At 45.6% G+C, this 25,245-nt stretch overlaps 1 protein-coding gene and 1 long non-coding RNA gene across 5 annotated transcripts in view; one reads left to right on the forward strand and one right to left on the reverse strand.

Moving 5' to 3' along the window:
* LOC132402180 (uncharacterized) overlaps positions 1–5,452 on the forward strand; it is a 35,943-nt gene extending 30,491 nt beyond the window's left edge. Inside the window, exon 3 of the long non-coding RNA XR_009514825.1 lies at positions 4,506–5,452. This is a non-coding gene — a long non-coding RNA (uncharacterized LOC132402180). The remainder of the gene's footprint in view (positions 1–4,505) is intronic.
* The window catches only part of rasal2 (RAS protein activator like 2), a 448,324-nt gene that overhangs the window by 193,906 nt on the left and 229,173 nt on the right, over positions 1–25,245 (reverse strand). Inside the window, exon 1 of one of the 4 annotated variants that reach the window (XM_059984863.1) lies at positions 21,906–21,924. The exons of the other annotated variants lie outside the window; for them this stretch is intronic. The gene's annotated coding sequence lies outside the window, so the exon portion shown is untranslated. Of the gene's footprint in view, positions 1–21,905; positions 21,925–25,245 lie in introns of those variants that run through there. 4 annotated transcript variants of the gene reach the window in all.

Raw genomic sequence — 25,245 nt, forward strand, 5'->3', positions numbered from 1 at the left:
TCTCTGGGTTGAACTCCATCTGCCACTTCTCAGCCCACTTCTGCATCCTATCAATGTCTCTCTGCAATCTTCGACAATCCTCTACACTATCCACAACACCACCAACCTTTGTGTCGTATGCAAACTTACCAACCCACCCTTCCACCCCCACATCCAGGTCGTTAATAAAAATCACGAAAAGTAGAGGTCCCAAATCCGATCCTTGTGGGACACCACTAGTCACAACCCTCCAATCCAATCACGACCCTCTGCTTTCTGCAAGCAAACCAATTTTGAATCCACCTGCCCAAACTTCCCTGGATCCCATGCCTTCTTACTTTCTGAATAAGCATACTATGTGGAACCTTGTCAAATGCCTTACTAAAATCCATGTAGATCACATCCACTGCACTATATGCCTGGTCACCTCCTCAAAGAACTCTATCAAGCTTGTTAGACTCGATCTGCCCTTCACAAAGCATTGCTGACTGTCCCTGATCAGACCATGATTCTCTAAATGCACATAGATCCTATCTCTAAGAATCTTTTCCAACAACTTTCCCACCACAGACGCAAGGCTCACTGGTCTATAATTACCCAGACTATACCTACTACCTTTTTTGAACAAGGGGACAACATTTGCCTCCCTCCAATCCTCCGGTACCATTCCTGTGGACAACAAGGACATAAAGATCCTAGCCAGAGGCTCAGTAATCTCTTCCCTTGCCTCGTGGAGCAGCCTGGGGAATATTCCGTCAGGCCCTGGGGACTTATCTGTCCTAATGTATTTTAACAACTCCAACACCTCCTCTCCCTTAATATCAACAAGCACCAGAACATCAACCTCACTCATATTGTCCTCACCGTCATCAAGTTCCCTCTCATTGGTGAAAACCGAAGGGAAGTATTCATTGAGAACCTCGCTCACTTCCATAGCCTCCAGGCACATCTTCCCACTTTTATCTCTGATCGGTCTTACCTTCACTCCTGTCATCCTTTTGTTCTTCACATACTTGAAGAATGCCTTGGGGTTTTCCTTTACCCTGCTCGCCAAGGCCTTCTCATGTCCCCTTCTTGCTCTCCTCAGCCCCTTCTTCAGCTCCTTTCTTGCTACCCTATATTCCTCAATAGACTCATCTGATCCTTGCTTCCAAAACCTCAAGTATGCTACCTTCTTCCACCTGACTAGATTTTCCACTTCACTTGTCACCCATGGTTCCTTCACCCTACCATTCTTTATCTTCCTCACCGGGCCAAATTTGTCCCTAACATCCTGCAAGACATCCCTAAACATCGACCACATGTCCATAGTACATTTTCTTGCAAAACAACATCATAATTCACACCAGCAAGTTCTAGCCTTACAGCCTCATAATTTGCCCTTCCCCAATTAAAAATTTTCCTGTCCTCTCTGATTCTATTCTTTTCCATGATAATGCTAAAGGCCAGGGAGCGGTGGTCACTGTCCCCAGCTGCTCACCCACTGAGAGATCTGTGACCTGACCAGGTTCATTACTTAATACTAGATCTAGTATGGCAGTCCCCCTAGTCGGCCTGTCAACATACTGTGACAGGAATCCATCCTGGACACACTTAACAAACTCTGCCCCGTCTAAACCATTGGAACTAAACAGGTGCCAATCAATATTAGGGAAGTTAAAGTCACCCATGATAACAACCCTGTTATTTTTGCACCTTTCCAAAATCTGCCTCCCAATCTGCTCCGTGGTATCTCTGCTGCTACCAGGGGCCCTACAGAATACTCCCAACAGAGTAACTGCTCCCTTCCTGTTCCTGACTTCCACCCATACTGACTCAAAAGAGTATCCTGCTACATTACCCACCCTTTCTGGAGCTGTAATAGCATCCCTGACCAGTAATACCACCCCTCTTGCCCTCCCCCCCATCCCTTTAAAATCAATGAAATCCAGGAATATTGATAATTCACTCCTGCCCTGATGCCAGCCAAGTCTCTGTAATGGCCACTACATCATAATTCCAAGTATGTATCCAAGTTCTCAGTTCATCACCTTTGTTCCTGATGCTTCTTGCATTGAAGTACACACACTTTAGCCCTTCTACCTTACTACCTTTACACCCTTTATTCTGCTTCTCTTTCCTCAAAGCCTCTTTATATGTTAGATCTGGCTTTACTCCATGCACTATACTTGCAATTCTCGCATGACCTTCATCCTCCTCCATCTCACTATCTGCTCTAACAGTCTGGTTCCCCTCCCCCTGCAAATCTAGTTTAAACCCTTCGGAGCTGCGCTAGCAAACCTTCTCACAAGGATGTTAGTCCCCTTTCCAGTTCAGGTGCAACCCATCCTGTCGGAACAGGATCCACCTTCTCTGGAACAAGGCTCAATTGTCCAGAAACATGAAGCCCTCTCTCCTGCACCAACCCCTTAGCCACATATTTAGCTGCATTATCTTCCTATTTCTAGCCTCACTACCACGTGGCATGGGTAGCAGTCCTGAGATTGCAACCCTGGAGGTTCTGTCCTTCAACTTTGCACCTAACTCCCTAAACTCTCTTTGCAGGACCTCCTCCTTCTTCCAATCCACGTCATTGGTCCCTACATGGACCACAACATCTGGCTGCTCACTCTCCCTCCTGAGAATGCTGAGAACTCCATCCGATATATATGGTGGACCCTGGCACCAGGGAGGCAACAAACCATCCGGGATTCTCGATTTCTCCCACAGAACCTCTTACCTGCCTCCTAACTATCAAATCCCCTATCAATACTGCTCTCCTCTTTTCCTTCCTTCCCTTCTGAGCTGAGAGTCCAGTCTCGGTGCCAGAGACACGACCACTGCAACTTGTCCCTGGTAGGTTATCCCCACCAAAAGTATCCAATACTTATTGTTGATGGGAATGGCCACAGGGGTGCTCTGCTCATTCTGTCTATTCCCCTTCCCTCTCCTGACAGTCACCCAGCTACCTCTCTCTTCCTCATCTCTTTTTGTGGATGGATTTTGCACATGGATGACTGAAGTCTAACCAAATGTGGATTATTTTCAGAAGAATTGCAGCCGTCACCAGCAAAATTGTGAAAAAGTAATACTGTTTTTTAATTGATAGTGAAATGTGCTGAAATTAGTAGTCACTTTCACTTGTACTTAAACCACATTTTAAAAATAATAAAATTGGCTATCTTATGGATCCTATGGTGAAACAGCTTCAGGTCCTCCACAAACATCATTCTTCATCAGAAAGCCAGGCCAATGGAGACAGTCTCAACACATGCCTTGATCCAACCCTAGAACAATTTAATTCTAACTCTGTAATGAAGTGACAACTTCTCAGTTATTAAATTCCACACCACACCAAACTGCCTCACCTTCACCAATAATCCTTTATCCTCATCACCTCCTTGATCTCACTAAATTCAGGCAGCTCCACCAGTGAATCCTTGACTGTGCTTGAATGCTGGTGTCTAAGTGGAGTGCTTTGTTGCAGCAGGTAATGCATTACATCCCCAGCCATCTGGACTGGATCCTGACCTTGCAAGCTATGTGAAGTTCACACAGCATGGGTACTACGATTTCCTTTTCCAAGGCAGAGATATGCTGGTTAGTTAACTGACTGTTGCTAAATATTCCTCAGAGGCAATGAGTTGCAGAAGAATCAAAATGGGACTGATGGATTTGTGCGTAGTGGTTAACATAAAGCTCTTATAGCTCGGAGCATCAGAGATTGGAGTTTAAATACAGCATCCTCTGTAAGAAATGTGTACATCGTCCCGTGATCACATGGGTTTCCTTTGGTGTTACTGTTGCTTCCGACAATCTAATGAGTTGCTGGGCATGGTGACTCATTGGGCTGGAAGGTATTGTTCACGCTGTATCTCTTAAAAGGAAACAGGGGATAAGAGCAGGAGTGGAACCGATGAGACTGCTCTGCTGCGACTTCGAGTGGACCCAATGAACCAAAAGACCACCTTCTGTATTGTAATCAGTAAATTCCAGATCGGTTGTCTAATCCACAGGAGAACAAAAGGAAACTGAGCAAAACATACACAAGTGAGTCCTGATAAACAGTCAGCTGTGTTCCTCTCCGTAAATGCTGCCTAACCTGCTGAGTTCCTCCAGCATTTTCTGTGTTTCTAGATTTCCAGCATCTACAGAATCGCTTGTGTTTCAAAATTGAACAAAAACTATTTTCTGTACATTGCTTCAGACCCCACGTTTTATTTGACTTCAGTAAGGTTAGAAGGACACTAGTCTTAAAGGAGTTACAAAAACTCTAAAAGGGCATTTTCTTTGCCACGTACTTGACATTCAAAGGCTCTCACAGACTGGAATAGAAAGCAGATATAGAGAAGGCATCCGTCTCTCTCTTACTATGAGCAATGGCTCATCTGTGACTGCTTCACTTCAATTCTCTTTGTTCACAGCATGAAGTCAGTGTATTGATATGCATTTCTGTCGGAAGGACTTCTACAGCAATGACAAAATTACTTGATCATGACTGCTTGAATGTTATCGGTTTCACCATGCTTTGCAATTTCTTTTTTCAGATCATATACAGAGTGCATTGAAGGAAAGTGACTGGGCTGTTGAAGGTCTTCACGTACCTCACTGACAGAAAATAGATGGTCCATTGTATTGTTCTGTGTTCCTGGATGCCTCAAGTCACTCACACTGCATGCCTTAAGCATTAGTCACAACATGGACAAGAAAAGGGTCTGGCTACTAATGACTGAAAGACATGGCCCCAAATTTTTCAGACATCACTACTCAAACACCTGCTTTGCTGGAATTAAGGTCGTTAAGATAAATAACCCTCTACTCTTCTCAGTTCAGCTGTTCATTGGTGACTGTCCCATGATTTTTGTGGTATTACATCATAATTTTTCTAGTTGTATTTATTAAGGACAACCATACTGCAAGATAAAATCCTTTTCACTTCAGTTTTTTCTTATGGTCCAATTGGCCAGTCACTAACTATTGAATAAAACAAAGCTGTTTATTACATGTCCTCTTGACAGCACATGTTGCAATTTCACTTGGAATGAGGTTTCCATTTTTCATTGGGTTTCACGCCTTAGATATGACTTAGTACATCGAGACTATTTAACAAACCATTTTAATGAACTAAAATTAAAGTAACAAACAGAAACCAGACAATGCTGGGAACAAATTAACTCATGTTGCATATATTTGCTCAGTATTCAACAGTTACTAAAATGGGACCAACTTTTCTGCTTGGCAGTGCTGGCTGTGGGTGACAGCCATATTATCTACATTGCATAAATACAACCTTAAGTTTCTCTTAGAAACTCAGTTAGAATCCGATGAGCACTATATTGGTTTGCTATAGGCTGCTGTAGGCATGTTCTTGCCAACAACATCCATGGACTCAGGGATTTGGGCTATATTATATTTGTGTGTGTGTGACTATATTTTTACTGCTATCTGCATGCGTCTTGTGCTGTGCATGACTGGTGGTAACGTGTTTTGCATCTTGGCCCCAGAGGAACACAGTTTTCTTTGGTTGAATCCATGGGTTTCCATGTAATTGTTTAATGACAATTAAACTTGAACTTGAAAGAAATAACAAAAAGATGTACCCATAATTACACAATGGTTTAGGAAGGGGTGTAATATTTAACAGAATCTTTTCTGCACCATTCTCTGCTCCACAAGAGCAGCAATATAAATTTCCAGATCAACATACTTCAAAAATATATGCCAAGACACCTAATATCTCCTCATCTGGATTGAGAACAAAAGACCATAGTTGTGGAAATACATTGCAGCTGGTCTCAGAGTTACATACACCCAGCTATGGACACCCCTAATGAGAACCTGCATTATTCATTTCAAAAGTACAAATTACATGCCAACTTCCATTCCTATAAATAAAAGAACTAGTTTCCTCTCTTTCCGCTTCTTGTAATTGTTCAGATCCTGAAGATATCTTGGTCCTTTCCACTTCTTGTCAGTCTTAATTATCTTTGATTCATTCATTGTAATACTATAGAAATGCAGTTACCCTATAGAGTGATTTTTAAAAAAATGTATTTTCTGACTTATGGGCAGAATTGACTTTTAGACTTCTATGAAAATGAAACCTATTTGTTAGCTGGAGATACCCTGCACTTTAAAACATTAAATTCAGGGTGGGTCATAAAATGATTCTCAAAATCATGGACTAACAATACAAGTCAGAATAAAATTATTGCTTCAAAACTTTCATTCTGCTTTCTGCCCTTTTGAATGATTCAATCCTTAATTTTTGGTCTTTTACTTTAAAATGTTTCTTTTCTCCTCCACTTTACTATAAACAAGGAATTAAACATGTGGAATATGACTGAGACAATCTAAAAAATACCTACTCAGAACAATTCTGTATTGGCATTTAAGTAATTGGTAGAGACATGAATGGGATCAGAGCTCAAACTCATCATTTTTGAAGTATCTCAGATTGTTCTGCCAAAATAAAAATGACTCTGGATATTTCTCATTACAGCAGATTGCATTCCAAGGCCAAGTTCCCAAATTAAATGAATGCAGAATCACCTCACTGAACTGCTGGACAATTAGGAGAAAGTATAAATTGATTTCCTGAAACCTCATATGGCAGCAAAACTAAGAGCAGTCAATTCAAGATTATATAACAATGTAACAAATAGGACCAAGAGATCTTCAGGATCTGAATAAATGCATCATAAGAATTTGAAGGTGATCACTCTGCACTGTGCCAGGAACCTGGGTTCAATGCTGATCTCAGGCACAATCTGCGTGGTTTGCACTTTCTCCAATCTCATCAAACAGGTTTCCTCCAGGTGCTCCAGTTTCCTCCCACATCTCAAAGATGTGCAGCTTCATGGCTAATTGCCACCATAAATTACCCCTCATGAAAAGGTTAGAGTTGATGAGAATATGTGGAGAATTTTAAAAATGGAATTAGAAGCGTAGAAAATCTACAGCACAATACAGGCCCTTCGGCCTTCAAAGTTGTGCCAAACATGTCCCAACCTTAGAAATTACCCACAGCCCTCTATTTTTCTAAGTTCCATGTATCTATCTAAAAGAATCTAAAAAAGAGACCCTATCATATCCGCCTCCACCACTGTTGCCGGCAGCCCATTCCAGGCACTTACCACTGCCCGAGTATAAAACTTACCCCTGATATTTCCTCTGTAACACTTACCCAACAGGCTGGTATATGTCTAGGGGAAAAAGGAGATCCAGCCACTCACCAACCCACCTCCCGTACACGCAGGTGCTGTGAGAATCGAGTTTTATGCCTCGCGCCCGCCAACAGTATCAAACCCACAACAAATACCGTTATGAAATACACTTTAAAGAGTTTACTAAAATTAAAAGAGTAGTAAGCAATACAATATATATAAGGAAACAAACAAAAGGCGCCAACTTATCAAAGTTCAGTCTGTTTAGTGCACTCGTTGGAGCTCAATCAACGAACCAATTGACCCATCCGGCCGTTGCACCTGGGACCACCTCGGTGGTCTTACGAGCAGTCCAGCACACGTCCACCTTCCTCGGCCTCCTCCTCCCACCAAAAACCCGCGAAAACCCCCTCCCCCAAGTTCCCAGCATCACAAGACACAATAACATTCCCCATTGATTAACAAATGAATACAATTACCATATCAGCCATTCTAAAGTGAAACAACGGCGAGAGAAACACTTATCCGACAAAGAAGCATTCCTACTTGTAACAAACCAAAGAGGCCATTTTGAGTAACATACACAGGACATTGTATACCTCTGTACCTACTCCCCAGCACCTTAAACCTGTGTCCTCTTGTGGCAACCATTTCAGCCCTGGGAAAAAGCCTCTGACTATCCACACGATCAATGCCTCTCATAAGGTCACCTCTCATCCTCTGTCGCTCCAAGGAGAAAAGGCTGAGTTCACTCAACCTATTCCGATAAAGCATGCTCCCCAATCCAGGTAACGTCCTTGTAAATCTCCTCTGCACCCTTTCCATGGCTTCCAAATCCTTCCTGTAGTGAGGCGACCAGAACTGAGCACAGTACTCCAAGTGGGGTCTGATCAGGATCCTGTATAGCTGCAACATTACCTCTCAGCTCCTAAACTCAATTCCTGATTGATGAAGGCCAATACACCATATGCCGTACATCTTCTTAACCACAGAGTCAACCTGCGCAGCTGCTTTGAGCGTCCTATGGACTCGGACCCCAAGATCCCTCTGATCCTCCACACTGCCATTAGTACTATATTTTGCCATCATATTTGACCTACCAAAATGAACCACTTCACACTTAACTGGGTTGAACTCTATCTGCCACTTCTCAGCCCAGTTTTGTATCCTATCAATGTCCCGCTGTAACCTCTGACAGCCCTCCACACTATCCATAATACTACCAACCTTTGTGTCATCAGCAAACTTGCTAACTCATCTCTCCACTTCCTCATCCAGGTCATTTATAAAAATCTCAAAAAGTAAGGGTCCCAGAACAGATCCCTGAGGCACACTACCGGTCACCGACCTCCATGCAGAATATGACTTGTCTACAACCACTCTTTGCCTTCTGTGGGCAAGTCAGTTCTGGATCCACAAAGCAAGGTCCCCTTGAATCCCATGCCTCCTTACTTTCTTAATAAGCCTTGTGTACAATGTCCTGGGTATGTTACTCAAAATGGCCTCTTTGGTTTGTTACAAGTAGGAATGTTTCTTTGTCGGATAAGTGTTTCTCTAGCCGTTGTTTCACTTTAGAATGGCTGATATGGTAATTGTATTCATTTGTTAATCAATGGGGAATGTCATTGTGTCTTGTGATGCTGGGAACTTGGGGGAGGGGTTTTCGCGGGTTTTTTGGGGGAGGCCGAGGAAGACACTGAAGAAGGTGGACGTGTGCTGGACTGCTCGTAAGACCACCGGGGTGGTCCCAGGTGCGACGGCCGGATGGGTCGATTGGTTCGTTGATTGAGCTCCAACGAGTGCACTAAACAGACTGAACTTTGATAAGTGGCGCCTTTTGTTCTTTTTCCTTGTGTATATATATTGTATTGCTTACTACTCTTTTTAATTTTAGTAAACTCTTTAAAGTGTATTTCATAACGGTATTTGTTGTGGATTTGATACTGTTGGCGGGCTCGAGGCGTAAACTCGATTCTCACAGCACCTGCGTGTACGGGAGGTGGGTTGGAGAGTGGCTGGATCCCCTTTTTCCCCTAGACATATACCAGCCTGTTGGGTAAGGGTTACATTTGTGGGGTGCTCGTCCCGGATTGGATTGTCAGGGGCTGTGGAGTCGCAGGCAGCAGAGCAGAGATGGACAGAGATAAGATTGTTTGTTGGTGCCAGTTTGAAGGTGTACCAGTACAGTACTGCTGCGTAGTGAGTGGAGTGGATTTTCGAGTTTCGGGAGACGCGGTAGTGCGGGGTTTAAGTTCGGTGAAGGGTATTGGGCAGGTAGAATTGGTAGCTAGACGGTGTGGTAAAGAGGTAGAGTCTAGCTGGGTGTTGGTTCGTACGAGTGCTGAAGTCAGGACGGTGGAACTGCCGGCGACGGTCAGTGTACCGGGGGAGGAGGGGCCGTGGGGGCTCCACTCCTACAAGGATGAGGCTGAGGAGACATCGGGGGAAGAGTTAGAGCTAGAGGTGGACCCCAGAGAGGTGCCCGGCACTAGTAAAGGGAGGTGGGAGGAGGGAGTCGTGACTAAGCCCCGCTCCCCAGGTAGGGTGGAAGTCTCGGAGCTGGCAGCCGCACTTAACTCCCTGGTGGGGGTGGCCAAGAGGCCACGGCTGAAGCTGGGGGTGTTCTCCGGAGCCAAGCCTACTCCGGATGGGGAGGTGGACTATGAGACCTGGATCGAGCATACGTCTTTGATGTTAGAGGAGTGGCCAGGCTCAGAGGAGGAGAAGAGGCAGCGATTGGTGGGAAGTTTGAGGGGTTTAGCAGCCAAAACCGTCCGGGAGTTGAAAGCTGAGAAGCCTGGGGCCTCAGTGGAGGACTGCCTAGGAAGTTTTGGAGGGAGCGTTTGGGTTGTCAGGGGAACCCTGGCTGCTTTTAGCAGAGTTCCAATGCCTGGAACAACGGAGAGGGGAAAAGCTCTCCGAGTACATATTTAGGATGGAGGGGATGCTCTCGGGGCTGCGGCACCGGGGGGTAGTGAAGGCGACTGACGTGGCTAGCGTGAGGATGAGTCAGCTATTCAGTGGCTCTCTGGAGGAGGACAAGGTGGCGTGGACTATCCGGCAAGCTTATAGGAAAGGTCCCCCTCCATCCTTCGGGCAACTGATTAGAGAGGTGCGAGAGGAAGAGAGAGCGTTGGGGCGGAAAAGGGGCACGGGCCTACGGGAGCAATCCTCAGCGATACAGGAAGTAGTGGCTGAGTGGAGGAATGACAATCCCCCAGGGAGTAGGGAACCCCCTTTGGAGGGGAGGGACAGGGGAGGTACCTACTCTCAGGGGCGATCAGTGCAGTGGATTGGGAGCAGGAGCCGTCCTGGGAGAGGAGGGGCGGCCGGCAGTGTGTGCTTTAACTGTGGGAAAGAGGGGCATTTCAGGCGGGACTGTGGAAGGCCGAGGGTGTGCTATAGCTGTGGAGAGGAGGGTCACTTTAGGTGGGATTGTGAGAGACAAGGAGTCCCGCGGAGGACAAGCCCCCCTATGACTAAAAAGGGAGAGGTGTCGGGAAACTTAGGAGAGGCTCAGTGAGGGAACGGACTGGAGCCTCTGGAAGAACACGTTCCCAGAGATCAGCCGGAAGACCACCGGGTGCCCACGCCTCTGTTCCGGATGGGCTGGTAGGACCCCATGCCAGTGTGGGTCTACGGATAGAGGGAATTTACGCAAAAGCCGTTCTTGATACGGGATCGCAGGAGACCTTATTGTACCGGTCTTTCTACAATCAACATCTAAAGCATTTGCCCATAACACCATTTGACGCCCTGCAGATTTGGGGTGTGAGCGAGGGTGACTACCCGTACGATGGGTACCTATCAGTGAGATTGGAGTTCTCGGAGGGCGATGTGGGAGTGTCGGAAGCTATTGAGACGTTGGTGTTGGTGTGTCCTGACCCGGTGGAAACCGGTGGTGCTGCCCTCCTGGTGGGGACTAACTCCCCAGTTGTGCGACGGCTCCTGGGAGCTTGTAAGGAGAAAGGGGGGGAAGACTTTCTGGAGACCCTCTCGGTGCATCCAGTGTTTCGAGCAGTGTTCGCAGAAGGGGTTGCCTCCCAAGGGCTGGACCCGGAGTGTAAACGAGGGACGGTGTGGTGTACGCAGGCGAGGCCCAAGGTGATCCGACCCGGGGAGGTAGCCCTAGTGATGGGGACCCCCAGATTCCCAGGAGTGCCGACGGGAGAAGCCCTGTTAGTAGACGCCCCAGACGATCTTGAAGGGGAGACACGATTTCCGGCGGGGGCGCTGGTGAGGCCCGAAGTGCAGAGACCAGGGGTGGTACATGCGAGGCGTATAGCTATAAGTGTCAGGAACACCACGGCAAGAGAAATCACCTTTAAGAGGGGAATGCCGCTGGCACATCTGTTCCCGGTGACGGTAATGTCCAGCGCACCAGTGCGGACCCCTAACGGGGAGGGATCGGAGCATCGAAGGGAGCCTACCGCTGAAGCCTTTAACTTCGGGGATTCCCCAGTGTCGCCGGAGTGGAAACGCAGGCTAGTGGAGAAGATGCTGAAGATGGAAGCTGTTTTTTCTCGGGGCGAGTTTGATGTTGGCTGCTCCAAAAGCACTCGCCACACCATCCGGGTGACGGAGGACACCCCGTTCCGAGAGAGATCCCGGCGGCTGGCTCCGGCAGATGTTGAGGACGTGCGAAAGCACTTGTGCAAGTTGAAGGAGGCCGGAATCATAGCTGAGTCTCGAAGTCCTTATGCGTCCCCAATAGTGGTGGCACGGAAGAAGAATGGGCGAGTGCGCATGTGTGTTGACTACAGGACGTTGAATCGGCGAACTGTCCCTGATCAATATACTGTCCCAAGAGTCGAGGATGCGTTGGCCTGCCTGAGCGGTGCAAAGTGGTTCAGTGTGCTGGATTTAAGAAGTGGGTATTACCAGATCCCGATGAGTGCGGCCGATAAAGAGAAGACCGCTTTTATCTGCCCGCTGGGGTTCTTTCAGTTCGAACGAATGCCCCAAGGCATATCCGGAGCCCCAGCCACCTTCCAGAGGCTCATGGAGAGAACTGTGGGGGATATGAATCTGTTGGAGGTGCTGGTGTACCTGGACGATTTGATAGTGTTTGGATCGACTTTGGAGGAACATGAGGAGAGACTGTTGAAGGTGTTGGGCCGGCTTAATGAAGAAGGGTTGAAGCTTTCCCTGGACAAATGCCAGTTCTGCAAGTCGTCGGTTAACTACATTGGCCATATCATTTCGCGAGAGGGAGTGGCTACTGATCCAACCAAGATAGAGGCTGTGACCACCTGGCCGAGACCCCAGAAAGTGGGTGCTCTGCGCTCATTTTTGGGGTTCTGTGGGTATTACCGGCGATTTGTGAAAGGATACGCCAAAGTGTGTCACCCGTTAACTCAGCTGTTGTGTGGCTATCCCCCGGTGGGGAAGAAGAGGACGGGGAACCAGAGGCAGGATGCTGGAGGATACTGGAACCCGGCGGAACCTTTTGGCTCGAGATGGGATGATCAATGTGAAGAGGCGTTCTGATCTTTGAAAAGGGCACTGACCCAAGCCCCGGTGTTGGCTTTTGCCGATCCCCAGAAGCCATATGTGCTGCACACGGATGCCAGCCGAGAGGGTCTCGGGGCTGTTCTGTACCAGGAGCATGGGAAAGCATTGAGGCCGGTAGCCTTTGTCAGCCGAAGCTTGTCGCCATCGGAGAGAAACTATCCCACTCACAAGTTGGAGTTCCTGGCGCTGAAGTGGGCAGTGGTGGACAAGCTGGGCGATTACCTTCACGGAGCCAAGTTTGAGGTGAGAACGGATAACAATCCTCTCACTTATATTTTGACTTCGGCGAAGCTGGATGCCACAGGACATCGGTGGCTGGCGGCATTGTCGGTATATGATTTCAGCCTGAGGTACCGCCCCGGAAGCAAGAATATCGATGCGGATGCATTGTCTCGTCGGGAGCCGGGGGAGGAGGAGAGGGACGAGGAGTGGGAGAGTGTCCCTGCCCCTGGAGTGAAGGCGATGTGTCAGTTTGTTATCACCGTGAAGGCCGAGGGAAGAGGGAGGCTGGAACGAGCCGTGGACCATTTGGAGGTTTTTGACGACGCCATACCCCTAGTTTACTGTGACCTGACCGCTCTGGGGACTAAACAGTTGCCGGAACTGAGTCCGGGGGAAGTGGCAACTGCTCAGCAAAATGACCCGGGCATTGGCACAGTGTGGAGAGCGGTCGAGAAGGGGGATGGGCGTTGGCTGAGAAGGCGAAACACCCATACGTGCCTCTGTTGTTGAAGGAGTGGTCTCGGTTGAAGTTAAAGAACAAAATTTTGTACCGGGTAACGACGCCTCCGGACCAACCCCGCTGTTGGCAACTGGTCCTGCCGGAGGAGTATCGCCAGACTGTACTCCAGGCCTTACATGATGATTCTGGACATTTGGGGGTGGACGTCGAAGAATACTGTAGGGGATGCCGTCGTTGCATCCAGAGGAAGACCCTGCCAGCGTTGGCGGCTCCACTGTCGCACTTGCAGAGTGCGGGACCTCTGGACCTGGTATGTATGGATTTCCTGTCGATTGAGCCTGACACCAGCAACACTGCGAATGTATTAGTCATCACCGATCATTACACTCGCTATGCTCAGGCATTTCCCACCAAGGATCAGAAGGCGACGACAGTGGCGAAGGTGCTATGGGAGAAGTACTTTGTGCATTACGGCCTTCCCAGGCGAATCCATAGTGATCAGGGGCGGGACTTTGAGAGCCGCCTTATCCAGGAATTACTGACTATGCTTGGGGTTGAGAAATCCAGGACTACCCCTTACCACCCACAGGGAGATCCTCAGCCAGAGAGATTCAACAGGACCCTGTTGGATATGCTCGGGACGCTGGAGATTGGGCAGAAAAGCAGGTGGAGTCGTCATATTGGACAATTGGTTCACTGTTACAATTGTACTCGCAATGAGGCTACAGGGTATTCACCCTATTATCTGATGTTTGGGCGGGAAGCGAGGTTGCTCATTGACGTGTGTTTTGGGGGTGGAGTGGGTGAATTTCCCAGGAAGTCCCATCTAAAGTACGTGTCCGACATGAAGAGGGAGTTACAGCGGGCGTACGAGTTGGCCGAGGCGGCGGCTACCAAACAAAATCAGCGGAATAAGATGCGGTATGATCGAAAGGTGAAGTTTGTACAATTATTACCGGGCGACCGGGTCCTTTTACGGAATTTGGGACTCCCTGGTAAGCACAAGTTGGCAGATCGATGGGCGGCCAGCCCCTATGTAATAGAGAGCCAGGTGCTGAACCTGACAGTTTACCGGGTGAAACCCGAGGATGGAAAAGGGCCTATCAAGGTACTCCATAGGAATCACCTGCTGCCACTGGGTCAAGCGGTGCAGGTGGATAAGGAGCCCGAGTGGGAGGTTACGCCCAGTACAAGGACTCTGCGAGGGAGCGGAGAATGGGAAGAGCCCGCTGCTGAAGAGCGGGGACGGGTCCCTCACTCGGGAATGGCTACCGATTCAGAGGAGGACGACTCAGATGAGTGGGTCCTGTTCCCATTCGCTGGTGCTCCAGTACCAGGAGAGGAGGCTCCTGGCCCTTCCCATACTGAATTGGGTGAGAGGAGGGAAGGTCTTGAGGGTCAGATGGAGAGGCAGCCTACATTGGTGGGAGAGAGGGTGGAATCTGAGCGTGAGCCGGAGAGATCTCAGGTGAGGGAGGACCCCTGTGAGGAAGGGGGTGCGGGTCTGTCAGGTAGACCTGGGGTGTCCGAGACAGTGGGTTCGCAGGTGACGAGGGAGCCCAGTGGGGCAGAAGGGGTATGGAGATCTCAGAGGATTAGGCGCCCCCCGGAGCGGTTGACATATGTGGTACCGGGAGAACCAAGTGTGATTTCTACTGCTCTGGGTAGTTATGTCATTGCCTTCTGCACCTGGGTTGGGTTTTGTGTGTTGCAAGAAGCTTTGGGGACCTCTAGTAATGCCATGAGGGCATGACATTTGCTGGTGGGGAGAGAATGTACAATGTCCTGGGTATGTTACTCAAAATGGCCTCTTTGGTTTGTTACAAGTAGGAATGTTTCTTTGTCGGATAAGTGTTTCTCTAGCCGTTGTTTCACTTTAGAATGGCTGATATGGTAATTGTATTCATTTGTTAATCAATGGGGAATGTCATTGTGTCTTGTGCTGCTGGGAACTTGGGGGAGGGGTTTTCGCGGGTTTTTTGGGGGAGGCCGAGGAAGACACTGAAGAAGGTGGACGTGTGCTGGACTGCTCGTAAGACCACCGGGGTGGTCCCAGGTGCGACGGCCGGATGGGTCGATTGGTTCGTTGATTGAGCTCCAACGAGTGCACTAAACAGACTGAACTTTGATAAGTGGCGCCTTTTGTTCTTTTTCCTTGTGTATATATATTGTATTGCTTACTACTCTTTTTAATTTTAGTAAACTCTTTAAAGTGTATTTCATAACGGTATTTGTTGTGGATTTGATACTGTTGGCGGGCTCGAGGCGTAAACTCGATTCTCACAGCACCTGCGTGTACGGGAGGTGGGTTGGAGAGTGGCTGGATCCCCTTTTTCCCCTAGACATATACCAGCCTGTTGGGTAAGGGTTACACTTGCATTGGGTACCTTATCAAATGCCTTGCTGAAATCCATATACACTACATCTACTGCTCTTACTTCATCAATATGTTTAGTCACATCCTCAAAAAATTCAATCAGGCTCGTAAGGCATGACCTGCCCTTGACAAAGCCATGCTGACTATTCTTAATCATACTATGCCTCTCCAAATGTTCATAAATCCTGCCTCTCAGGATCTTCTCCATCAACTTACTAACCACTGAGGCAAGATCACTGGTATATAATTTCCTGGGCTATCTCTACTCCCTTTCATGAATAAAGGAACAACATCTACAACCTCTCCTGTCCCTATTGATGATGCAAAGATCATCGCTACAGGCTCAGCAATCTCCTCCCTTACCTCCCACAGTAGCCTGAGGTACATCTCATCCAGTCCCGGTGACTTATCCAACTTGATGCTTTCCAAAAGGTTCAGCACATCTTCTTTCTTAATATCTACATGCTCAAGCTTTTCAATCTGCTGCAAGTCATCACTACAATCACCAAGATCCTTTTTCATAGTGAGTATTGAAGTAAAGGATTCTTTAAGCACCTCTGCTATTTTCTCTGGTTTCATACACATTTTCCCACTGTCACACTTGATAGGTCCTAGTCTTTCACGTCTTATCCTCATGCTCTTCACATACTTGTAGAATGCCTTGGGGTTTTCCTTACTCCTGCCCGCCAAGGCCTTCTCATGGCCCCTTCTGGCTCTCCTAACTTCCTTCTTAAGCTCCTTCCTAGTAGCCTTATAATCTTCTAGATCTCTAACATCACCTAGCTCTCTGAACCTTTTTTAAGCTGTGCTTTTCTTCTTGACTAGATTTATTACAGCCTTTGTACACCACAGTTCCTGTATCCTACCATAACTTCCCTCTCTCATTGGAACATACCTATGCAGAACTCCACACAAATTTCCCCTGAACATTTGTCACATTTCTTCCTGACCTTTCTCTCAGAACATCAGCTTCCAATTTCCTGCCTGACAGCCTCATAATTCCCCTTACTCCAATTCAATGCTTTTCTAACTTGTCTGTTCCTATCTCTCTCAAATGCTATTGTAAAGGAGATAGAATTATGATCACTATCTCCAAAATGCTCTACCACTGTGATATCTGATACCTGACCAGGTTCATTTCCCAATACCAAATCAAGTACAGTCTCTCCTCTTGTAGGCTTATCTGCATATTGTGTCAAGAATCCTTCCTGAACACTCCTAATTAACTCCACCCCATCTAAACCCCTTGCTCTAGGGACATGCCAATCGATATTTGGGAAATTAAAATCTCCCATCACGACAACTCTGTTATTATTACACGTTTCCAGGAACTGGTTCCCTATCTGCTCCTTGATATCCCTGTTACTATTTGGCAGCCTATAAAAAACACCCAGTAAAGTTATTGACCCCTTCCTGTTCCTAACTTCCACCCACAGAGACTCTGCAGACAATCCCTCCATGGCGTCCACCTTTTCTGCAGCCATGACAGTAACTCTGATCAACAGTGTCACGCCCCCACCTCTTTTGCCTCCCTCCCTGTCCTTTCTGAAACATCTAAAACCCACCACTTGAAGTAACCATTCTTGTCTCTGAGCCATCCAAGTCTCTGTAATGTCCACCACATGATATCTCCAAGTACTGATCCACGCTCTATGCTCATCCGCTTTGTTCACAATACTCCTTGCATTAAAATAGACACAACTCAAACCTTCGTTTGAGTGCGTCCCTTCTCTATCTCCTGCCTATCCTCCCTCTCGTACTGTCTACAGGCTTTCTCTATTTGTGAGCCAACCTCCTCTTCCCCAGTCTCTTCAGTTTGGTTCCCACCCCTAACAGTTCTAGTTGAAACTCTCCCCAGTAGCCTGAGCAAACCTCCCCGCCAGGATATTGGTCCGCCTGGGATTCAAGTGCAACCCATCCTTTTTGTACAGGTCACACCCGCCCCAAAAGAGGTCCCAATGATCCAGAAATCTGAATCCTTGCCCCCTGCTCCAATCCCTCAGCCACACATTTATCTTCCACCTCATTCTATTCCTATACTCACTGCTGCATGGCACAGGCAGTAATCCTGAGATTACTACTTTTGTGGTCTTGCTTCTCAACTTCTTTCCTAACCCCCTGCAGTCTTTTTTCAGGACTTCTTTCCTTTTCCTTCCTACCGTAAATTACAGTGTATAGGCCGAGAATTTGGCCCTAAATTTTGGTCCTAAAATTAGGGGGTCAGCTTATACAGAAGGTGTCAACTTTGGAAAAATGAATACACGGAAGACAGGTCGTATTTATTGGCTGCTTTTGAATCAAATTGGTTCCACTGTCGAAACATGAATTCTTTGGTTTGTTTAAACTCACATCTAGTTGCTGAAGCACGGACATCAAACCACCGGGGATGATTGCAATGTCCTTATTTTCAGCTTTTAATGCAGCTTTTGTCTCACCTGACAAGTGCACTTTGAACATGTCCCACACAAGTAGCGACTTTTCTTTCCTGACACCTTTGGGACGTTGACGCCACACCTCTTTAACCCACTTCAAGCAACCCGCTTCGTTCGTCCAGCAGTGTTCTTGAACGTAATCAACACCCAGCGGGAATTTTCTGAGCAATCTTTGTTTTTTGTCTCAACACAAGATCACGTCTATTCATAAATTGGGTGCACCAACTTCGCGCAGCTTGGAAATTTTCGCTGACCTCATGATGTGTTTTGTCCCATTTTAACGCTTGAACTCAAATCATTTCTCTGGTAACAATGTATCCAGACGATCACTGGTGATTCACCCACTCTAAAACTTTTTCTTCCAGTTCTGGCCACTGGCATGTTTTCCTGCAGTTTGCACATTTCATATTTGGCATTTCCCTCAGCATGTCCTCTGCCTTTCTCCACTCTTTCACTTGTTTCTCGTTTACACTAAACTTCTTAGCAGTTGCAGAATTATTTGTTCCTATAGCAAAATCCTTCAGCATGAAGCCTGCATCATATCGCAATTGTTTTAACCTTTTATACATGGTGGTCACAAACTCAATACTGAACACACGTACTGATCCCGCCGCACCATGTTATGTTTTAATGAGATTACGATGGGCGCTAAATGGTTTCACCGTGGTTAATTTCAGAGGATTCTTTTCCATTGGAAACCTAATCCAAAATTTCTCTCCCTGATTTATTTATTAAGAATTTGCTCTACAATGCTCTACAATGTGTAGGCCTGTTTTCTTAGCAGGTACTAGTTTACAAAATTTCCAGGGTCCAGATCCGGCAACGCTGAGTACCGGCATATGAGATCTTGTGATCATTTCTGGTTAAATCAAAAACCTCTACAAAAGGGGTCAGCTTATATAAAGGCAACATGAGAAAGTCACTTTTTTAACCTTGAAATGGAGGGGGGGGGGGGGGGGATGTTCGGCTTACACTCCAGGTCGGCTCATACCCCAGAATAGACGGTACGTCATTGGTACCAAATATGTACCACGACCTCTGGCTGTTCTCCCTCCCACTGCAGGATATCTTGGACCCGATCTGAAACATCCTGGACCCTGGCATCTGGGAGGCAAACTACCATCCGAGTTTCTTTCCTGCGTCTGCAGAACTGACTGTCTGACCCCCTTAACTACAGAGGCCCCTATCACTACTGCCTTCCTCTTCCTTTCCCTACTCTTCTGAACCACAGGGCCAGATTCTGTGCCAAAGGCACAGCCAGTGTTGCTTCCCCCAAGTATGCTGATCCCCCCCCCCCACCCCCAACAGTACTCAAACAGGAGTACTTCTTGACAAAGGATACAGCCACAGGGGTACTCTCTTGTACCTGATCCTTCCCCTTCCCCCTCCTGACTGTGACCCACCTGTCTGTCTCCCGTGGCCCCGGTGTGACCACCTGCTCGCTCTCCCTGACCAGACAAAGATCATCAAGCTGCATCTCCAGTTCCCTAACTCAGTCCCTTAAGAGCTGCAGCTCGACACACCGGGTGCAATTATGGCCATCTGGGAGGCTGGGAGACTCAAGGATCTCCCACATCTGACACCGAGTACAGAAAACCAGCCACATACTACTTCCTTTCCGCAATTAACACTGTTAAACCTACCTGGCCTCATCCCGTTACCGCCCAAGCCCGTTGAGCCAAAGCCCTATCACCGTGCTGCCTGCTCAGAACGCTGCCCGCTGGATAGGGAGGTCTTCTTTTTAAACCTTTCATGCTCTACTGGCTGATGTCATGTGCCTGTGTAGTCTTGCCTCTCTTTTACCCTGAGTGGTAAAACTGCCTTCGCTCCAGAAATCCTTAGCCATTTACCTGCAGCCTCCTTGCTCCAAATCATAAACCATTGAAGATTCCTTGCCTTTTTAAACCTTTTGCGCTCTACTGGCTGACGTCATGTGCTTGCGCAGTCTTGCCTATCTTTTACCCCAAGTAGTAAATCTACCTTCGCTCTGGAAATCCTTAGCCGTTTACCTGCAGCCTTCTTGCTCCAATTTAGTGGAGAGAATAAAAAAAATGGGATTAGTGTGGTTCAGGTAATTGGATATTTGTTGCGTGGCTGAAAGGACTGTGCCTCTCTATGACTCTGTAACCTCCAAAGTTCCATCGATTCTAGAATTGTATTCCATATACATACTTTGATAATAGATGTACTTTGAATCTTTGAATTGTAAGAGCAAATATAACACCACACTTTCAGGAAGAAGGGAGAGTGTAATCAAGGAACTAAAGGCCAATTAGAGTGACATCATCAGAAAGGAAATGGCCAGATTCTATTTTGAATGAAGCGGTAAGAAGGCATTAGGAAAATAAAACAGTTTTGGACTAAACACGATTTTGTGTCTGACAAATCCACTGAAATTTATTGATGTTTTAAGAAGCAGAAAAGATAACAGCCAATTGTCAAGATGTACTTTGACTTGCAGAATAAAATGTGACAAAAGAGATTTTCCAACAAAATAAGGATGCACAGTATTGAGGATAATAGACTCGCTAATAGCTGAAAGAGTAGGAATAAACAGGTCATTTAAGGAAAGGAGGTTTTGACCAGTCAAGTGTGCCAGAAATCTGTATGAGAGTTCTAGTTATTTACTACCTGTATCAATGAGTTCAGTGAAGTAGTATCATGTGTATTATATCCAGGTTTCTTATGAAACATAGCAAAATGTAAAGAAACATCAGGGGACTGTAGACAGGTGAAGAATCTCCAACAAATTAAATAGAAAATAATGTGAAAAGATATGAAGTTATCTCTTTTGATCAAAAATGTAGCAAGGCAATGATGTTTTCAACAAGAAAGATTGAAATGTGACGGTTTCCAGAAGAACAGTCCTTGTATACAAAATACGCAGGTTTAGCAGACAACTGGAAATAAAGCAGATTGATTGCCTTTATTGCCAGAGGATTTAAGTACAAGAGCAGACATGGTTTTGCTCTAGTACAATAGAATACTAGGGAAAGGGGTTGAGGAATATTGTGCATAAGAAGAATAACCAGGTTGATTCCTGGGATGGAGTTTTGTTATACTGCATAAGAGATGAAGGAGACACAGCATGTTTAGTCTTGAATTTGGAAGAATGAGTTATATTCACAATTGTATAAAATTTGTAAAGGACTAAGTAGTGTAGTAGAGTTTACATTTTCACTGGCTGGGATGTCAAGAACCAGAGCTTAGTTTCAAAATAAGGAATAACAATTCAAGACAGAGGTAAAATAGATTTCTTCAGCCTGACTACACTAAACCTAAGAAACTCTCAATCCAAAAGAAGTGTGAACACCCAGTCACAAAGTACAGGTCAAAATGGAAATCTAACTGATTTTCAGTTATTAAGAAAATCAAAGAAACTGGCACTGATGCAAACAATCAGAACAGGTCAGATTGGATGGCAGAGAAAGGCAACGCCTGCTTTGATTTATCGTACGTAAAGTTCCTATTCAATCATTGTAGCTCACTGTAAATAATGAATTAGGAGTTCCAGAGGTTGGCCTGATGTTATCGCCAGTAATAATAATAAAAAATAGAGTCTTCAACAGATAAAACACACATTTATGAAGCACATCTGAGGAGGCTTCAACTTCAGAGAAGTATAAAAATTTCCTAAATCCTAAAATTTCCTAAAAAGTGCTTCAAGTACTGTATTTGCTGTTATTGTCCACCAAAGAGAAAGGGGACCTCCATTTCATTACATATGAAAATCAAATACTTTCAACTCACAAGATGTAAAAATTCAATCATATTACCTTATTGACACATCTAAACGGTCTATCAATCACCAACTACCTTCAGGAGAGAAATCAAACAGAGAAGTGAAACATCATGTCCCCACTGTATACCATCACCATTTGCTTGTAGTATTTTACTAAGTTTGAGATACTCTGCAAATTGCTGGTATGGCACTAACTACAACAAAGTGAACTTACTTTGAACCTATAAAAATTACCAATCATCCATGCTGAACTTAAACTTCCCACCAATGCCAAGAATTAAAACAATTCACAAACATCTTTACAGAAGTATTTATTACACAAAACTATTTTAACAGAATTTTTCCACTGTAAAAAATGTTTCCCTGTAACACAACACAGTGCAAAGCACAGAAACCCTCAGGCACTGACACAAATAGGACAATACCAAGATATGATTGCATGCAAGTTTTAAAAATGTTCATTATGCAAGAAGTAACTACTGGTAAACAGCTAAATAAAGAAAGCAAATGCAGTATTATGTTTCAGTGAAGTGGAAGGAGTAATTTTGTGTGCGGAATAGGGCATTAAATGGAGAAAATGTCCTAAGGACTCATGGCAAAAATGATGTTAGGATTTATAATCAGAGGTATAGTTTAATGGGTAGATCTTAACAAATATCTGAAAGTGGCTAACTTTCTGACCTCACTTGAAAGAATTCAGAATTCTTAAAGAATTGCGAGATCTGAGATAGATTAAGAGATTAGGAAGAATTTATTTTCGGTTAGTCCTGATGAAGGGTCTCGGCCCAAAACGTCAACAGTGCTTCTCCTTATAGATGCTGCCTGGCCTGCTGTGTTCCACCAGCTTTTTGTGTGTGTTGTTAGGAAGAATATGGTCATTTTCTCCCCAGTGAGAACCTGCTCTCATTGGAGTTCCATAGATTTGCAATGAATTTTTTTAAAGATAAGTCCTGACATAAATATAATTGAAGATTGCCACTGAAAATTAAAATATTTTTGGAATTCCTTTTAAAATTAATTATGGACTTGATCAGGCATTTCCACTGCTGTCACTGTGAATTCACAGCAGATGGCTTTAAGGTAAGGGCTGGGAAGTTCAAGGAGGATATTAGAGGAAGCTTTTTACTCAGAGAGTGATTGGTGCGTGGAATGCACTGCCTGAGTCAGTGGTGGAGGCAGATACACTAGTGAAATTTAAGAGACTACTAGTCAGGTATATGGAGGAATGTAAGGTGGGGGTTTCTATGGGAGGCAGGGTTTAAGGATCGGCACAACATTGTGGATCGAAGGGCCTGTACTGTGCTGTACTATTCTATGTTCTCTATGCTTTTGTATTTTATGATATTTAGGAAGAGTTAATGTGATAGTACAGTGGTAGGGGGAAAAAGCCTGTTTCCCTTATAATTATTCAGAGTTGAAAATGTATGGGAATTAGGAAAGGGTGGATCAGTACACAACCTTAAGGAATATTTTAGTATTGGTAATACAAATAAATATTGTTTCATGCGGCAAAGATGAATGATTTATGCTAAGTAATTCAAATAAGGTCATCACTGGGACAAGCTAATTCATGAACTTGTTTGACATGCTTATAATTGAATTAAGCAATGTCACAATGAAAAAATGCACCTTGCCCACTTTCACAAGAAAAGGCAAAACAATTGGATGTTGCAAAATGAGGTTTAAGAGTCATTTAGACATATAGTAAGGAATAGAGTGATATGGATCACAAACAGGCAGATAAATAAACCTCAATAGACCATGACCATAAGATACAGGAGCAAAATTAGGCCATTTGGCCCATCAAGTCTGCTTCACCATTTCACAGAAACAGAAACATAGAAAACCTACAGCACAATACAGGCCCTTCGGCCCACAAAGTTGCACTGGACTCCACCTGCCACTTCTCAGCCCAGTTTTGCATCCTATCAATGTCCCACTAAAACCTCTGACAGCCCTCCACACTATCCACAACACCTCCAACCTTTGTGTCATCAGCAAACTTACCAACCCATCCCTCCATTTCCTCATGCAGGTCATTTATAAAAATCTCAAAAAGGGTCGCAGAACAGACCCCTGAGGCACACTACCGGTCACCGACCTCCATGCAGAATATGACTTGTCTACAACCACTCTTTGCCTTCTATGAGCAAGTCAGTTTTGGATCCACAAAGCAAGGTCCCCTTGGATCCCATGCCTCCTTACTTTCTCAATAAGCCTTGCATGGGGTACCTTAGCAAACCTTGCTGAAATCCATATACACTACATCTACTGCTCTTCCTTCATCAATGTGTTTAGTCACATCCGCAGAAAATTCAATCAGGCTCGTAAGGCACGACCTGCCCTTGACAAAGCCATGCTGATTACTCCTAATCATATTATACCTCTCCAAATGTTCATAAATCCTGCCTCTCAGGATCTTGTCCATCAACTTACCAACCACTGAAGTCTCACAGGTCTATAATTTCCTGGGCTATCTCTACTTCCTTTCTTGAATAAAGGAACAACATCCACAACCCTCCAATCCTCCAGAACCTCTCCCATCCTCATTGATGATGCAAAGATCATCGCTACAGGCTCAGCAATCTCCTCCCTCGCTTCCCACAGTAACCTGGGGTACATTTCATCCAGTCCCTGCAACTTATCCAACTTGATGCTTTCCAAAAGCTCCAGCACATCCTCTTTCTTAACATCTACATGCTCAAGCTTTTCAGTCCACTGCAAGTCTGCACTGCAATCACCAAGATCCTTTTCCATAGTGAATACTTAAGTAAAGTATTCATTAGGTACCCCTGCTATTTCCTCTGGTTCCATACACATTTTCCCACTGTCACACTTGATAGGTCCTATTCTTTCACATTTTATCCTCATGCTCTTCACATACTTGTAGAATGCCTTGGGGTTTTCCTTAATCCTGGCCACAAGGCCTTCTCATTGTCATGTCTGGCTTTCCTAATTTCCTTTTTAAGCTCCTTCCTGTTAGCTTTATAATCTTCTAGATCTCTAACATTACAGTCGGCCTTCCTTATCCGCGGGGGATGGGTTCTGAGAACCCCCCGTGGATACCAAGAAACACGGATGCTCAAGTCCCTTATTTAACCTGGCTCAGTGCGGTGGTCTTTAGGACCCAGCGTAACCCCGGACTTTATTTAACATGTCTCAGTGCGAAGGACATTAGGACCCGGTGGAGCAGCTCTGAAACTGCAGGGTTTCTGTTCACGAAAATAATCATGATGACAATTGAAAAATATGTGGTAGTAATAAAGTTGGGGGGAAAAAAAATTGGAGCGTAGAAGAATGAGAGGGGACTTGATAGAAGTCTACAAGTTTATGAGAGGCATAGATAGGGTGGATAGTCAGTACCTGTTTCCCAG

This window comes from Hypanus sabinus, chromosome 11 (assembly GCF_030144855.1).
Source record: "Hypanus sabinus isolate sHypSab1 chromosome 11, sHypSab1.hap1, whole genome shotgun sequence".
Taxonomy (NCBI): Eukaryota; Metazoa; Chordata; class Chondrichthyes; order Myliobatiformes; family Dasyatidae; genus Hypanus; species Hypanus sabinus.